At 35.6% G+C, this 6,000-nt stretch overlaps 1 protein-coding gene across 1 annotated transcript in view; it reads right to left on the reverse strand.

The window, feature by feature from the left end:
• Positions 1–6,000, reverse strand: part of HGSNAT (heparan-alpha-glucosaminide N-acetyltransferase) — a 44,473-nt gene that overhangs the window by 25,427 nt on the left and 13,046 nt on the right. The window lies entirely within an intron of this gene.

Here is a 6,000-nt window from a genome sequence, read left to right on the forward strand (position 1 = left end):
ATTGGGATTTTTAAAATCCGCTGGCTTTTTAAAAAAATATGTTTTTATTGATGTCTTCTGTTTCTTACATCATCAGAGTATCCCACATATCCCTCCTTCCCCCCTCCCAGAGAGCCATTTCACGTGGTGACAAATGGTATTTTTTAGAGGGAAAAAAAATCAGCTCATCGGATCAATAAATTGAAAAACACTGAAAACACGTTCAACGTGTATAACACCTACAGAGATTCCACTTCCACAAAGAGGTGGGTTGGGGCTGTCTTCTATCTCTTCATTCAAGTCCAGCTGAATCTTTAAAATTTTGATACATTTCTTTTGCATTTTTGTTGTTATTCTTTCAGTTACATTGTTGTGATTAATGTATATATTGTATTCTTGGTTCTGCTTATCCTGCATCACTCCATAGAGACCTCTCCATACTTCTCTGTATTCATCACATGCGGTGTTTCTTACAGCATAGGAATATTCCATTACATTCATGTATCACAATTTGTTTGGTCATTCCCCAACTGACGGGCATCTATTTTGTTTTCAATTCTTAATTATCACAAAAAGTGCTATTATAAATATTTTGGAATGTATAGAGACTTTCTTCTTATCAACAGCTTCCTTGAGGTATAAGTTCAGAAACAGAATCTCTGGTTCAAACGTTACAGACATTTTATTCATTTTATTTGCATAATTCCAAAATGCTTTTCAAAAACGGTTGTACCATTTCACAGATCCAACAACAACGTATTAATGTGTCTACAACTCTACAACTTCTCCTGCACTGACTATTGCTAATTTTTGTCTTTTTTGCCAATTTGCAGTGAAGCCTCAGCAATGTTTTGATTTTGTATTTCTCTTATATATGAATGGTTATTAATCACACACACACTGACACAGGCTCTTAAAGGATCTTAACATCAAACTAAAGAAGACTCATTTGAATTTCATCCACCTCAATTCGTTTTCATCTAAGTGTTTACAATGAAAAAAATAATACCTATTGAATTTTCTTCCATTATCTGAAAGGAATGCACACTTACTTACACATTTTAAAATATAATATTTCAATTTCCATGGAAGTAACTTTTACCAAAAAAAAAAAAAAAAAGGCAGTTGAGAGTAGAAATACAGAAATAAGATCTTACTATAAAGTCATCAGGAGATTATATGATGTGGAATTTGTATGAAACTCTTCCTGAAAGGGAGGAGGATGAACACTCTAAAGAGGAAGGCTGTTTTTTAGGGATTAATCATGTGGATACACAGAGACTATGAAGTCAAAGATCAGCCAGTAAGAGTCACAGGAAGAGAGGAGGAAGAAGAGGAAGAGCTGGTGACTCTTCGCTGAGAGACAACTATTGGTGGACATGATAACAATAGAAGACATCTACCTGCTACCTCCTCAGCCTTTCTGTCCAAGACATAGTAAAGAATCTCTCAAGACTTGTCAAATGAGATAAGTGCTACCCATTTCTGGTGATTAATTTGGACACAAATAATACTGCCAGAAGGAATCTGAAAACGTTATTAAAAGTTATAAAATTCAGATAAACCAACAATCCTAATGCAAAGAACAGAATTAACTTAATAAGTTAAATGAGATTCAGGAATAGAATATTATTCTGGAAGGCTATCATCTTATTCAAAAAAAATCAGCCTAAGTAAAAGGGCAAGAAGAAGCAGAGATAGTCCAACACAATACAGCAGCAAGGTCAGTCATGAGAAGAAATTCAGGAACCTTCAAGGAGCAGGGTCGGGAGTGGGGCAAAGTTCATCACGGGAGAAAACAGAAGCCATCCATATTTGCAACCTAAATGTATTATTGCCATCTTGAGCAAACAAGGAAATGCAAAACAGGTGACATTTTTGGAGAACATGAAAGCTATGCTTCCTAATTAAAACCTCACCTCTACCTGAAATCTAGCACAGTGACCATGGAAGGGTCATTAGTTATTATGACATGAAATTCACAAGACACATTGATAAGAATAGTGATGGTGGACTTCAATTATCCATATATTAGTTGAAGCTCTCTCTTCTCAACCAAAAGCAGAGTAATTTATAACTTTTTATCTTTTAAAAGGAATAGGAAACCCAAAAGAGGGAGAAATTCTAACTTGGACCTAATTCTCAATAACAAGAAGGAACTGGTTGCTGAGTAATGAGAACCTTGGGAGGAAGTGCCCATTTTAGCTTAAATTCTGTGACAGAGAAGGAAAGGAAAGTAAAAAGGCTCTAGATCTTGGGGAAGTACATTTCAACGGGTATAAGAAAAAGAAAAGGTAGAATCCCATAGTCTAAAATTTTACAGGAGGGGAAAAGTTCTCAAAAAGGAAATTATGAAGACACAAAAGAAAAACAATTCTGATGAGAATGAGAGGCTTTCTGAAGAAGCCAATGTGTTACCTAAAGCAAGTCCCCAACCTAACTATATTTTAAAGAAATACATGGTGAGAAGTAGAGTGATAGAATATAGATATTGAGCTAGTTGAACTCTAGCTAGTCAGAAAGACCCAGGATCCAGCTCTGCCATTCACCATAATGACACCTCTCAGTACCCCCAGCAAGTTGTTAAGACAGTAAATTGCAGCACAGTTGCCCATCTGCATTGGTTCAGGAATTTTCTTCACTAGAAATTCCTTTCCACTAATGAAATCACAGGTCCAGATATCTTCCCACTATTATTACTACCACCTCCCCCAAAACCCCTCAAATAAAATATATGTGAGGAAGAGAGAAGGGCCAGTAATGAAGAAGGAATCCTACATGGGATGGACCTATAAGAACAGCATCAGAAATACTAAAACTTTTCTAAGGATGTTGAAGAAGAATCAGGATAATAGAATAATAAAAAGGGAGAGGAGAGAGCTGGTTGTTTTTGCTATTGTTTGTTGTTTTTTAGCTATCCTAGGGAAAAGAGAAGAATCAAAAAGGGGTAGGTTCACTACTTGAGGATAGATATTAAAATAATAACTTATGATAGAGAAAACAAAGAGTTGCTCCATTCCTTTTTGTCTACTTTTTCTTCTGACAAAGAGAATGACCTTTGGACTAGAAAGGACTGTATCAAAAAAAAATGGTCACTAGGGAATTAATGTCTGAGGTAAGGAAGGAAGCAATAAGAAAGAATCTTGCTGCCCTTGAAAAATTCAAGTCGAATAACTGGCCCAGATAAACTGCATCCCAGGAAATGGAAAGAACTGGCAGATGTGACTGCTGAGCCACTATAAGTGATCTCTGAATGAATGGGGAGGACTTGAGAAGTATTGAAAGACTGGATATGGACAAACATCTCAGTTTGTCAAAGATAAAAAGGATTGAGTCTGTAAACTGTAGGCCAGTGAGCTTGACTTTTAATTCCCCACAAACTTCTAGAGCACTTTATTAAAGTTATGATGCCTGAATACTAGAAAAGGAAGTAGTAATCAATCAATAAAGTCGATATGGCTTTATTAAGATCAGGTCATGAGGCAGGTAGGTTGGCACAGCAGATAGAGCACCAGGCCTGGAGTCAGGAAGACCTGGATTCAAATTTGGCCTCAGACACTTCCTAGATGTGTGATTCCAGGCCAGGCATTTAACTCTGTTTGCCTAACCTTTGCCCTTCTGTCCTAGAATTGCTATAGGACAGAAAGAAAGGGTTTGGGGGGGGGGGGGGAGGAGACAGATCATAACATATTAACTTTATTTCTTTTTCTTTTTCTTTTTCTTTTTTTTTTTTAAAGAAACCCTTACCTTCCGTCTTGGAGTCAATACTGTGTATTGGCTCCAAGGCAGAAGAGTGGTAAGGGCTAGGCAATGGTCTTGCACAGGGTCACACAGCTAGGAAATGTCTGAGGCCTGATTTGAACCCAGGACCTCCCATCTCTAGGCCTGACTCTCAATCTACTGACCCACTCAGCTGCCCCTTTTATTTCTTTCTCTGACACTCTCTAGGCTGCAAGTTCAACTAGATTCTAGCAAAGCTTTTAATGAAGTATTTTATGCTAGTCTTATGGAAAAGATAGAGACACAGATGAGAGAATAATACAATTAGGAGGATTTAGAAATGGTGGAATGGCCACATGCAAGAAATAATCATTAATTAAGAGTTCAATATCAACTTGGAAGGAGGTATCCCAGAGAGCTACACGTAGCCTTGTGTCATTAAATATTATAACCACTGACTTAGATATATCAATCTATCAATCAATCAACAAGCATTTATTAAGTGTCAGGAGCTAAAGATACAAAAAACAAAATGAAATGAGGCTCTCAAGAAGTTTACACACAGTTTAAACATAAAAGTATATATAAGATATTCACAAAATATACATATACACATATAAAATATACATGTAAATTAATCGATCAAATATTGATTATTAAGAATCTGCTATGTGCCAGGCACTGAGCTAAGCATCAGGAATACAAAGAATTAAACAATCATCATTCAAAGGGAGCTTATTTCCTATGAAAGAGACAATTAGGTACATATAAAATATGCACAACACATATGTATAAATATATACAAATTAATTCAATATAAGGCAGTTTGGGAGAGAGGACAGTAGCAGTTGTGGGGATAAGAAAGGCTTCCTGAGGAAGATGATGCTACATCTTAAAGGAAGAGAGGGGCTCCAAGGCTGCATAAGGAGAGAGTTGATTCCCCAGGCATGAAGGACAGTCAGTTCCCCACGAGAAGGTTTGTTTGGATATAGTGTTGTGTGTAAGGAACAAAGAAAGGACAGTCAACTGTAAAAGGCAACGTGTTTCATCATGGGTCCTTTGGAATTATGGTAGGTCCCTGTGTTAAGTCTTTGAATTAGTTACTCTGAACAACACAGTGATCCAAAGGACTCATGACGTTAAATACTATCCAATTCCAGATAAAGAACTAATAGCTTCAAAGTGAAAACTAAACCATAATTTTTTCTTGCTTTTTTTTTTTTTCATTTTGGAACATGGTTAATGTGGCAATAACTTTGCATGACTTCATATATATAATGAGTATTATATTTCTTGCCTTCTAACTGGGTGGGGAAGGGAAAGAGGGAAATTAGAACTAAAAATAAAATATAACATTTAAAAAAACCTGTCTTTACAAAATTGTTGTTGTTATGTAAATTGTTCTGCTGGTTTTGTTCATTTCAGCTTGCATCAGTTTATCCAAGTCTTTCCAGGTTTTTCTGTAATCTTCCCCTTCAACATTTCTTATAGAACAACAGTTTTCCATACATTTACACATCATAACTTATTCAGCCATTCTCAATTTATAATCACCAAATCCATTTCTGATTCTTTTCCACCACAAAAAAACTACTCTAAATATTTTTATACATATAGGTCCCTTTGATCTTAATTTGATTTCTTCGGGATATAAACTTAGTAGCAGTATTGGTGGGTCACTGTTCAATAGCTTTTTGGCCATGTTTCCAAATTGTTTTCTAGAAAGCTGGCTAGACCAGTTCACAGCGCCCCATATCCTCTCCAGCAATTGTAATTTTCTTTTTTGTCAATTTTGCCAGTCTGATGAGCATGAGGAAGATCCTCAGAGCTTTTTTTTTAATCTTTATTTCTCTGATTATTAGTGATTCATAGCCATTTTTTCATAAAGTTATTGACAACTTGGATTTCTTCCTCTGAAAACCATCTATTCATATCCTTTGGCCATTTATCATTTGGAAAATGGCTTATTCTCATAAATTTTTAATTGGTTCCCTATATATCTCAGAAATAAGGCCTTTATCAGAGAAACTTACTATGAAATTTTTTTTACCAATTTCCTGCTTCTCTTCTAATGTCAGCTGCATCAGTTTTGTTTGTGCAGAAACTTTTTTAAGTTTATATACTCAAAACTGTCCATTTTATCTCCTGTGAAACTCTATCTCTTCCTTAGTCATAAATTCTTCCTCTATCCACAAATCTGACAGGTAATTCCCATGCTCCTCCAATTTCCTTATGATGTTACCCTTTATTTCTATATCATATACTCATTTTGAGCTTATATATATATATATATATATATAT

This window comes from Gracilinanus agilis, chromosome 2 (assembly GCF_016433145.1).
Source record: "Gracilinanus agilis isolate LMUSP501 chromosome 2, AgileGrace, whole genome shotgun sequence".
NCBI lineage: Eukaryota > Metazoa > Chordata > Mammalia > Didelphimorphia > Didelphidae > Gracilinanus > Gracilinanus agilis.